Raw genomic sequence first — 12,538 nt, forward strand, 5'->3', positions numbered from 1 at the left:
AAAGCTTGTATGTCATTTATTTAAATATATTTGTAATTACACATTTGCAATGAGTTTGCAGTTTAGACATTTACGATTTACTGCAAAATTGAATAGCATAGTTAAAATTAAAATCAATTACTTTGCATGTGCTTTATGTTAGTCAACTCAAAATAAGTGTACTTAAAGCACGACAAAAAAATATTAAAACAATGATTTAAAATTTAAAAACTTTAAAGTAAAACTTTTAATTTGACATTATTACAAGTGCATTTTTTAAAAGTGTACTTTTTTGTAAACTTGTACTCTTTTTAAGTACACTTAAGTGGCCTTTTATTTAATACATAGGGCTATTATATTATGTGCAAGTACCGTTTTTTAAATTATACTTTTAAGATTTGATATACACTTCAAGTGCACATTCAGTACAATTAGGCATACATCTTTTTTTTTTTTCTCCAAGAGCAGCTCTGAGATCTCGTGTCCTGCTGTCACAGCCACTGGGGAGTCTAGAGCCTTGTCCAGTTGAGTTTGTACTGTGAGTTGTGTACATTGATTACAGTAGTCAATGTGATGAAAGCTATCTAGCCTCCAGTACAGAAAGGTCACTGAGTAATTATAGAGGTAGATGCACTTCAGAGAGAGTGCATTGCTTTATTCTACAGTAAAACAACAATGCCCACTAACAAAGATTTCAGGAAAATAATCATTATTAAAGTACTGACAAGCTTATATACTGTACTCTTTTGTGTTAGCTGCTACTTTTAAAAGTTTTAGAGACGACACAAGACAAAAGTTTAGATGAGAAATAAACATTTGGCTATTAGCTTAATGCTAAACATCCATCTGTACAGTATCAACAGGCCAAAAGTTCAGCAAACAAACCTTTCTTCCATATAATATGAATGCATATGACACACATGAAGATGACTATTCCCTCTAAACTGAGTTGTTATGCATTATTGAATTTCAGACTTCCTAATTAGCCGTTAGTATGTAGGGAGACCTGCTGCTTTTTCCCTGTCTGATATCCCTCAGGACACTGAAGATACTTGATCAGTTGGATAGATAATGTCTTTTCAACTGTGTTACACTCTGTTTGGAGAGTAAATGACATCTGGAGGCTTCAATAATCAAGTTGAAACCTTGCTCTGTTGTGTGCCATTTACTGTATGCTAATTGCATTGGGTTACATCTAAAAGACAAACTTCCCACAGATGCACTCTAGAATCATTGTCTGTTGATTTAAATGGTTGTAAACTGGAAAAGGTGTGCTGTTGACCACTAGAGGTCAGTGCAAGACAACACATTCTGTTTGACTTCTCCCTCTAGCAACGCATAAACTTTTTATCCTTTTATGTCCATAAACTTACAGTTAAATCCCATCATAGTGTCTCTAGAAAAAAAGTTTAGTTGTGCTAATGTTTATAGTGGGGCCCATACATCTAAAACCACACAGAAAATCTACAATTCAAAATTTAATTAAATCCTGAACATAAATGTAGATAAATAATGAAGTCTATATATTATATTATTAATTTGAGTGAAAAGTTACAATGAAATCAGTCTATTTGAAATAGCACTTTCAGACTTTTGAGCCCAACTGTATAATTTAAAAGGGGAAAATGTAAACTTCTGATTATTTCTGGAGTTTGCAAAGTGAAAAAAATCTCTCTCTCTTCTGAGACTAACAAGAACAAAATACTAACAGAGTGACATCTTTCAAAAAAAAACATTACAAAATCTTACCGAGCCCAAACTTTTGAACGGTTGTGTACAGAATATGAGATCTGGAGTATCACCACAGACAATACCTCATACACTACACTCACAGGGAAGACAAAATGACTTCAGATTCAAAACATCTGTAATGGCAACTCCAAGTAACCAAATATACATTCATTATATTCTGGTAAGGGAGGACAGAGCTCAGGCCGAGCGCTTATTACTTGAACTTACGCAACAGCATCATCTAGTCACTGGTGAAACTGAGTCATTCATTAATGTGTGTGTCCACTGTATCTGCTAGAGGAAATACACTGCATAGAAATCCACCATGAACAATCAATTGTAACCCAATTTGGGGAGTGAGTTCAGTAAAAGAACAGCAGTTGGCTCTGAGAAAGCAGCAGGCCACATCCACCGTCTTGGATCGGCCAAAGGGTGTGAGTTAATCTGACTCCAGTAGAGCCACTGACGTCATTCCATTTTCCTAGCATTCCATCCTTTCTCCCTGTATCTTTAATTAAACACAGCCTGAGATTACAGCCTGAGATATTGCCACCTAGTGCTCAAATGGATTTTTTGCGTGTCAGTTTGCTATTGCATCATATTTAAATGGTGGTTATTATTCAGTAGTTATAAAGTAGTAATTATACATGTTTTGGTGAATAATTTTAGCACTACTGCATTCATCAGTTAGTTATTATGGCAGCAAGAAAACAACGTAACGTTAGAATCGTCCCTACTAATAATAATAAGATAATCACAATTATTGCATTTTATAATTAGGCACATTCTAACTTCTAGTCTTTAACATTTTACATTTACATTTATGCAAGTTTTAACACACAACTAGATTAGGGAGCAAAGACATTAACACAGACATTTTGTCTAAAGTAATTTTTGAGAAATTTTCCACTTTATATTAGGTGGCCTTAACTACTATGTACTTATATTTAAATTAATCCTTTGAGGCAGTTGTAACAATTAGTCCAGACTGAAGGCGAGATGATGAACCCAGGTGCAGTTTATTGAATTATCTGACTTTAAGTGACTTTGACTTTAAGACTCACCGACAGCAGGGTTACAATAACAATACACGACAAAGTAACATGGGGAAGACAATGGCTTAAATATATGAACTAGGAGAACACATGACTAAGACAACCAATGGGGAAGTGACACAAGGAACAAGGGAACCAATGACAGAACAGAGATGGTGGGCCAGGCCCGTGTAGGGGGACAGGACATGACAATGGCGGGCCTGGGCCGTGGAGCATGGGCGGACCTGGGCCGTGGAGCGTGGGCGGACCTGGTCCATGGAGCATGGGCAGACTAGGACCGTGGAGCATGGGGTCTCGGTGCACTGGTGGACCTGGGCCGTGGTGCAGTGGAGGACCTGGATCATGGAGCAATGGTGGGCCCAGACCATGGAGTAGTGGTGGGCCAAGCTCCGCATCCGCTGGAGCATAGTCCCCCCCCAAAAAATATTTAGGGGAAAATTGGGCAGAGATGACATGAGGGGGGTCTGGCGTGGCATGGAGAGGCTCTGGCCTGGTAGCCGTGGCATGACGAGGCTCAGGCGTGGCAGCTGTGGCGTGACGAGGCTCAGGCGTGGCAGCCGTGGCGTGACGAGGCTCAGGCGTGGCAGCTGTGGCGTGACGAAGCTCTGGCGTGGCAGCCGTGGAGTGACGAGGCTCTGGCGTGGCTGGCGTGGCTGGCGTGGCAGCCGTGGCGTGAACAGGTTCAGGCGTGGCAGCCGTGGCGTGAACAGGTTCAGGCGTGGCAGCCGTGGCGTGACGAGGCTCAGGCGTGGCAGCCGTGGCGTAATGAGGCTCAGGCGTGGCAGCCGTGGCATGACGAGGCTCTGGTGTGGCTTGACGAGGCTCTGGCGTGGCAGCCATGGCATGACAAGGCTCTGGCGTCTCGGCTGAGTGCTCAGGCGTGGCAGCCATCTCTGGATGTTGGTCAGGGGCTGGAGTCCCCTCTGGACGCTGGTCAGGGGCTGGAGTCCATGTGTGTGCCGCCCACACACATAAAATGGCTGTGGCCATAATGGTCAGTACTGCATTCTCTAGAGACTCTGGAGTGGCGGCCATCTTGGGGCAAGACTCTGGAGTGGCGGCCATCTTGGGGCGAGACTCTGGAGTGGCGGCCATCTTGGGGTGCGACTCTGGAGTGGCGGCCATCTTGGGGCGAGACTCTGATGTGGAGGCCATGTTGTGAACAGGACATGGTGTGACAGGCAAGGCGTGAACAGGCCCTGGCGTGGCAGGCATGGCGTGAACAGGTCCTGGCGTGGCAGGCATGGCGTGAGCAGGCCCTGGCGTGGCAGGCATGGCGTGAACAGGCCCTGGCGTGGCAGGCATGGCATAAACAGGCACTGGCGTGGCAGGCATGGCGTGAACAGGCACTGGTGTGGCAGGCCTGGCAGGAACAGGCACTGGCGTTTCAGGCATGGCGGGAACAGGCACTGGCGTGGCAGGCATGGCGCGAACAGGCCCTGGCGTGGCAGGCATGGCGTGAGCAGGCCCTGGCGTGGCAGGCATGGCGTGAACAGGCCCTGGCGTGGCAGGCATGGCATAAACAGGCACTGGCGTGGCAGGCATGGCGTGAACAGGCACTGGCGTGGCAGGCATAGCGTGAACAGGTACTGGCATGGCATGAATAACTCCAGACATGATCGTAAGGGCATGGAGACACTCTGATGTGGAAGGTACTGTGGGGATTGTAGGGCTCCTCATCCACAAATCCCACAGTAAATGAGGATCCACTTAACAGCAGGGCGTGGTCAATGTACTGGGCCAGGGAAAAATGAATTTTTCCCCTAGGAAGCCTTGAACGAACAGGTTCATTTAATCCAAAATGAAAAATGTCTTTTAAGGCAATATCATTGAAGTCTACCTGGCAGCATAGTCCACAAAATTCCTCAACGTAGTCCTCGATGGGACGATGGCCTTGGTATAGATGCAGGAGGGCAACTGCTGGGTTCATAGTAGGGGTTGTGTATTCTGTATCGATTAGTCCAGACTGAAGGCGAGATGATGAACCCAAGTGTAGTTTATTGAATTATCCAAAGTGAACAAACAAAGCAACCAGTTGACATGAACTTGAACAGACTTGAACTTGAACAGACTTGACTTGAACAGACTTGACTATAAGACTCACCGACAGCAGGGTTACAATAACAATACACGACAAAGTAACATGGGGAAGACAATGGCTTAAATATATGAACTAGGAGAACACATGACTAAGACAACCAATGGGGAAGTGACACAAGGAACAAGGGAACCAATGACAGAACAGAACTGAAAACCAAATTTCTTAATTTGTCTTGACGGTTTACTGATTTATAGTAATTATACTGTAATAACACAATTGCAGTCAGCAATCCTGAGATTCAATGCATCACAGATGGTGGCCCAGATATTAACCTGAAAGACATTTTGTTAAACCCAGAGAAGAAAATGTCTGTTCCCAAAAGGTATCACACTGTAGCAGCAAAACTTCGCTCAGTGCCATTCACTCTGCTATCTGTAGCAAGTGTTTTTAAATCACAGCCAATATAGTCATCATATATATATATATATATATGATGTTACACTTGGAAAGATGCAAACTTTTACAAAGCTTAGTACAAAGCTTAGGCTGTTTACGACACCGTTTTCAACTAAAACTGATTTTTTGGGTTGGTTATTGACATGACAGTGGTGTTTTAGGGGGCCAGTCTATAGGCACACACAAGTGCTCTGTAAAGAATGCGTATGTGCGCAGATGCGTAGTCTTTCTTTACAAAGTGACATCGCCAACTACTGGTCTGACAGTTTTGATAACGTTGCCATCTGTATAAACAACAAAAAAAAACTTTCCATTTTTAGTACATTGTTGTCGAGTAAAATCTAAATTCAGCAGAAACTCCAGCATGAGCATTTTTTTTAGATGTTCATGACAAACCTGCTCATGACCATGAGTAGTAGCCGCTTGGCGTTTTCCACCCTCATTTACATAAAGCTGAGCATTTCTCAACTTTTAGACACTCTCAAATGCTATCAATGCATTCTCCAGTCCACTATCCATCCCACAAGCCTCTGCGTGAGCAAGTTGTTCAGATCCCATTGGAATGAACTGAAAATGCCTGCTCTGCTGAATTCACAGCAATATAAATTTGACCACATCTTTAAAAACTAAAATTTACCACCTCACACAATGTTACAAAAAAGGTTTTACTGTCACGAATACGGCTCCCGCGGCTCCTCCTCCCGGCCGCCGGAGGGAGCCATCACCTGAATTCTGAGTCACTTCCTTGTGGACTACGTTACCCATAGGCCCTCATTCCTGGGACTGATTGCACACACCTGCATTGCATCACACTCACACTATTTAAGACGCACACACGCATCCATACACTGTGAAGTCTTGATTTGCCCCGGTGATCACTACTGAGCGTTTTCTTGTGGACTGTTACCTTGCTATCGATTGGACTATTTATCATTTGTGAACCTCTGCCGCCTGCCCTGAACTCTGCCTGTTGTAAGTTTCTGTTTGTCTGCCGCCTGCCTCGACCCAAGCCTGTCCCTGTTTCTGCTACTGTCTTGCCCTTGCCTGCCTTGTGCTTTGTTGTCACAATAAAGAAACTGCAAATGGATCCTCACGCTGTCAGCCCTTCATTACATTTACGATATCAAATGCTCATTGATTCTCACTTGCTTTGCCGTTTATTGCAACATGCCATCTTTCGGTATGCGTTTAAATGAAATATGCAAACTTTCTCAGATCTGGGTTTTACATTTTCAGCATTAACAACTAAAATTTTTATTCCATACTTCACACAAAACTATTGTATACCACCAGTGAACACTTTGAATGCAACACATCATTGCTTTTTTTTTTTTTTTTTTTTGCCATTTTTTGGCACTACATTAATGTGATTAAACTTCTGTGTCTGAAATGTTTTTTCTTTATGCTGTATAACAAAATGTTAGTTTAGAAATAATAATAAAAAAAAAAAAATAATAATAATAATAATATAATGTAAATTGTAACTAAATGTATTATCACTGTACATTTTTTTTGTACAGTTTCATTTTTATATTGTTGAAAAGTTGTAATATTTAAGTTGTAATATATAAGTAGCTGTAAATACATAATAGCTACTGCTTACTAGAGATGCACCGACGTGTCGGCCAACAATCGGTATTGGCTGAAGCTATTATTATCACTATCGGCCATTGGCCGATTGTTTAAAAACGGCCGATGATCAGGGCTGATTATATCCTGTCAATCAGCAACTCATACATACTGTGTGTGAAGAAAACCTTGTGTTGAATTTCTTCTTCTTCTTCTTGGCGGTTAGCAAACCAGCTTTTGTGTTGAATTTTAACGCATTAACAGTTTAAAAATAGTGACGCTAAAGCAGGCTCTTTTTGACCCTATGAATCACCCGTATTTTAAGCCAGGGTTGCCAGGTCTGCGTTTTTATTTTTATTTTTTGCTACATCAAATATTATTTGTAGCGCCTCCCGTCCAGTAATCGCAAAAGGCTTTGTGCTTTGTTACTTCTGATAAGAATAAAAGTTTCAGTTTTCAAATTTTGTCCATTTTATAATGAAATTCAAACAATAAATGGCGTTTTGACGCTCTTAAATGTGACGTGTCAGATGCCTCGGCAGCGCGAGTCTTTACTTCTTCTTCAATACAAGTTATATCTCAAAAAACATGCATGAATATCAAAGGTATGTTGAAAGATATAGCCTAGTACAAGTTACCACAATGTATCATGTCTCATGTAATTACTTGTGCTTCAACCGCGGAAAGACGTCAATAAAACAGAGTGAACAATATGTCACATCATGTCACATTTACCTCAGGAATGTTTTCCAATGTTCACAGATCCTTAGCTATCTACAATATATATATATGAAATATGAACAATGAAAACTACCTTATGTGATACTAAGTTTTATACAAACATTTCAGTTTTGATTTGAGTGTAATTATTATTATCTGAAAATAAACAGCAGCTGAATATAAAACTGCTGTTATTAATTGTAACCTCTAATATTGTAGTGTACCAAATGAGAGGGTTCCCTGTTTGCAACATTATTTGGGAGAGATTTTTTTTCCTTAAGAAAAACCAAACTATCGGTATCGGCATCGGCATCGGCCGATATTATTCTGAATAATCGGCTATCGGTATCGACAGAGAAATTTCGTATCGGTGCACCTCTACTGCTTACATTTTAGATGCTGTCAGTTCATCCATATTGTACATTTCAGCACCTTCACAAACAGAAAGTATGTAAAAAGCAAAGCGTGTGTATAATCTATATATATAGTCTATATATACAGATGCTGGTCATATAATTAGAATATAGCATCAAAAAGTTGATTTATTTCACTAATTCCATTCAAAAAGTGAAACTTGTATATTATATTCATTCATTACACACAGACTGATATATTTCAAATGTTTATTTCTTTTAATTTTGATGATTATAACTGACAACTAAGGAAAATCCCAAATTCAGTATCTCAGAAAATTAGAATATTACTTAAGACCAATACAAAGAAAGGATTTTTAGAAATCTTGGCCAACTGAAAAGTATGAACATGAAAAGTATGAGCATGTACAGCACTCAATACTTAGTTGGGGCTCCTTTTGCCTGAATTACTGCAGCAATGCGGCGTGGCATGGAGTCGATCAGTCTGTGGCACTGCTCAGGTGTTATAAGAGCCCAGGTTGCTCTGATAGTGGCCTTCAGCTCTTCTGCATTGTTGGGTCTGGCATATCACATCTTCCTCTTCACAATACCCCATAGATTTTCTATGGGGTTAAGGTCAGGCGAGTTTGCTGGCCAATTAAGAACAGGGATAGCATGGTCCTTAAACCAGGTACTGGTAGCTTTGGCACTGTGTGCAGGTGCCAAGTCCTGTTGGAAAATGAAATCTGCATCTCCATAAAGTTGGTCAGCAGCAGGAAGCATGAAGTGCTCTAAAACTTCCTGGTATACAGCTGCGTTGACCTTGGACCTCAGAAAACACAGTTGACCAACACCAGCAGATGACATGGCACCCCAAACCATCACTGACTGTGGAAACTTTACACTGGACCTCAAGCAACGTGGACTGTGTGCCTCTCCTCTCTTCCTCCAGACTCTGGGACCATGATTTCCAAAGGAAATGCAAAATTCCTTTGGAACCACTCAGCAGCAGTCCAGTCCTTTTTGTATTTAGCCCAGGCGAGACGCTTCTGACGCTGTCTGTTGTTCAAGAGTGGCTTGACACAAGGAATGCGACAGCTGAAACCCATGTCTTGCATACGTCTGTGCGTAGTGGTTCTTGAAGCACTGACTCCAGCTGCAGTCCACTCTTTGTGAATCTCCCCCACATTTTTGAATGGGTTTTGTTTCACAATCCTCTCCAGGGTGCGGTTATCCCTATTGCTTGTACACTTTTTTCTACCACATCTTTTCCTTCCCTTCGCCTCTCTATTAATGTGCTTGGACACAGAGCTCTGTGAACAGCCAGCCTCTTTTGCAATTACCTTTTGTGTCTTGCCCTCCTTGTACAAGGTGTCAATGGTCGTCTTTTGGACAACTGTCAAGTCAGCAGTCTTCCCCATGATTGTGTAGCCTACAGAACTAGACTGAGAGACCATTTAAAGACCTTTGCAGGTGTTTTGAGTTAATTAGCTGATTAGAGTGTGGCACCAGGTGTCTTCAATATTGAGCCTTTTCACAATATTCTAATTTTCTGAGATACTGAATTTGGGATTTTCCTTAGTTGTCAGTTATAATCATCAAAATTAAAAGAAATAAACATTTGAAATATATCAGTCTGTGTGTAATGAATGAATATAATATACAAGTTTCACTTTTTGAATGGAATTAATGAAATAAATCAACTTTTTGATGATATTCTAATTATATGACCAGCACCTGTGTATATATATATATATATATAGACGTAATAATGATGACAGTTATCATTATGAATTATATTGCAATTTGCAGCATGAAAGTTTACTATGAAGTTTGTTCGACTCAAGTGTGTCTGCATTTCAACTTTAGTATAACTGTGAAGACTCAGAACCCATCTAGACTCCAGCGCAGGTTACCATGGTAACTACAAAACAAACTTATTGAATCAGCATTTTGATGCTGTCCTAAAATTACTTAAAAACTCAATCACAGATAAACAGTGAAAAATAGTGTTCTTGGTTTCTATTTCTTTTCACTTTCATTCTTTACTCTCCACTTGACTAATGTAGATGTAACTCTTATTCTTCCCCCAGGTACTGCATATCTAGATTCATGCAAGGATAATAATACTCATCCAATCAGCTCTCATTTCTGGCTTTTGTTTGTCTCACTGTCACTGACAGTGAGCGTGAGTCACATTGAGGAACTCGTGGAGCCCCCAAGCGACAGAGGCAGCTGGGAACATAAGCCTCTGGACGGAGCACAGCAAAGAACAAGCAGAAAGAGAGAACAGCTCATAACCTCACAGCACTCACAGGGTAAATGGCTCTTAATCTTCCAGTAATAGAAATCATGCATCAAAAACAGGGTGACAACAACAGCGCTAATGAAACATCCTGTTTTCCAAAAGCCTAATCAACACCGTAGATGTTCCTCTGCGGAGGCAACAGGGAATGTAAAAGCTTGTTGATGTAACACTTTGAATGTGTGTTTAAGACAACAGCAACACCTTTGCTTGTATCTGAAGGGAGGGTTAAAATTAAACCTGAAAAGAATATATAAACACATTGTATTCACATGACTGCTTACTTTTGCAAAAAGTTTGCATCTGAAATTGCATACTTTATAGTAGGTACTACATTTGGTTTGAAACTTACTTCACTAGCATTAAAAAGGTATGTTCTATATAGTATGAATATGGGTATTATGAATAAATTTTTTTGTCAATGTCATGTGACCTATGGAGTCAGTTGTGTTGCTACACCGTCATTCACAAATCCTCCCCCGTGGCCTCATGGGATAGTAAAGTGTCCATTGACTGCGCACTTCAGAATCTCGGCGGAAGTAGTAGATCAACCGTATACTTTTCGTCTACTGTACTATGTATTCGGACATACTACTCATTGACATACTGTGTTTTGCAAACTATATAGTAGGCAAGTATTCGATTTCGGACGCAGCACATGTGATTCACCATTGTGGTAAACTTAAGGAATATTTCACCCAAAAAATTTAACTCCTGTCATCATTTACTTGTGAGGGATTATCTGTGTCTGTATCTGTTTTGGGAGGGTTTTGCACATGTGTAGCTCTGTTTCCTGTATCATACAACTGTTGTTCATTTCTTTGATTAGTTTGACTTTTTAAACTAAAAAGCAGAACTCGCCCCCATTGACTATGTTAGTTAATGGGGGCGAGCAGAACAAAGAAATTTATGCAGGTTTGGAACAACTTAAGGGGGAGTAAATGATGACAGAATTTTCATTTTTGGGTGAACTATCCCTTAAAATAGGGTAGTTGACAAATGGATATGGAAGTTTTCCAAAATCATGATTTTCCAAAATCAAAATCAACTTCAACTTAAGGGGGAGTAAATGATGACAGAATTTTCATTTTTGGGTGAACTATCCCTTAAAATAGGGTAGTTGACAAATGGATATGGAAGTTTTCCAAAATCATGATTTAGGTTGAAATTTACTTATTTCTGTGTTTTAAGAAGCTATGACTGGCCACCATTTATTTTAGATTTTTCCACTTCAATGGAACAAAATTATTTTTTAAAATATAATATACTTCCTCATAGGTCTGCATGCACAATAACTAGCCTACGATATGTGAAAATGTTTATGCATTTGGCAAACGCTTACATCCATTGCCACTTCTTCAAAGTACACATTTTATCATTTATTTTTCCTTTGGAACCAAACCCATGGCCTTGGTTTTAATAGAAGCATGCTCTACTGTTTGAGCTACAAGAATGCTATAAAAAAAAAACAGGAGAAAGGCTTTTTTAAAACATTTTGAAATGTAGCATATCACAAAGGAGTCAGGACACTGCTGTTGTGATGCAAGACAAGTTTTAAGATATTTTGACACAATTATACTTCCATATGCTGCATTCACACTCATTAGTAAAAAAATATTTTTTAAAAAAGTAAAAATTTTATAGGAGGTCACTCTGCATTTTCTTTACATACCTGAAAAATGTAGGTCCTGTTGGGGTCCTGATTAGCAACATTTTCAAGGACCCCCAAGAGATTTTTCTATTTTGAAAAATAAATAAATAAATAATAAAATAATATAAACCACTTCATTTTCCACATCTGGCCCTGTCACATTCATCATATAATCTACATCACATTAAGTAAAGAACCTGTGGGCAGAGAAGTTCTCCACATCTCTCCAGCAATAACTTCACCCAGACTATTTATAGTCTAGAACCAGTTGTACTCTCTGCTGGCTCTTCATCCCTCCTTCCCTCTGTCCTCCGTCATACATCCCATTGCGTCCGGGCGCTTGGCTCGTTGGCAAAGTCCTCACCCTCCGTCTGTTCATCCTGCTGATGACAGCACTCTCCCCTTTGAAGATTTTTTTTTTTTTTTGACTAGACTGTCTCGTTAAATCACACTCACTCTCCCTTGTTTTTAAACCTACTGTATTTAGATTTTTTTTAATGTCATTTAATTCATCTGATTAAAGCCAAGAAAAAAATACATTAAAACACCCACAAGTTCACAAAATTGTTTTAATCTCCTTTACAATACAATTGAGCATATATATTGAAAATAGAATAACGCTGGTTGTTTGGTTGCTCTTGACTTCATTAATTGGTGCAAATCGTATACTTTTACCGT

The sequence above is a fragment of the Ctenopharyngodon idella genome, chromosome 20 (genome assembly GCF_019924925.1).
Source record: "Ctenopharyngodon idella isolate HZGC_01 chromosome 20, HZGC01, whole genome shotgun sequence".
Lineage (NCBI taxonomy): Eukaryota > Metazoa > Chordata > Actinopteri > Cypriniformes > Xenocyprididae > Ctenopharyngodon > Ctenopharyngodon idella.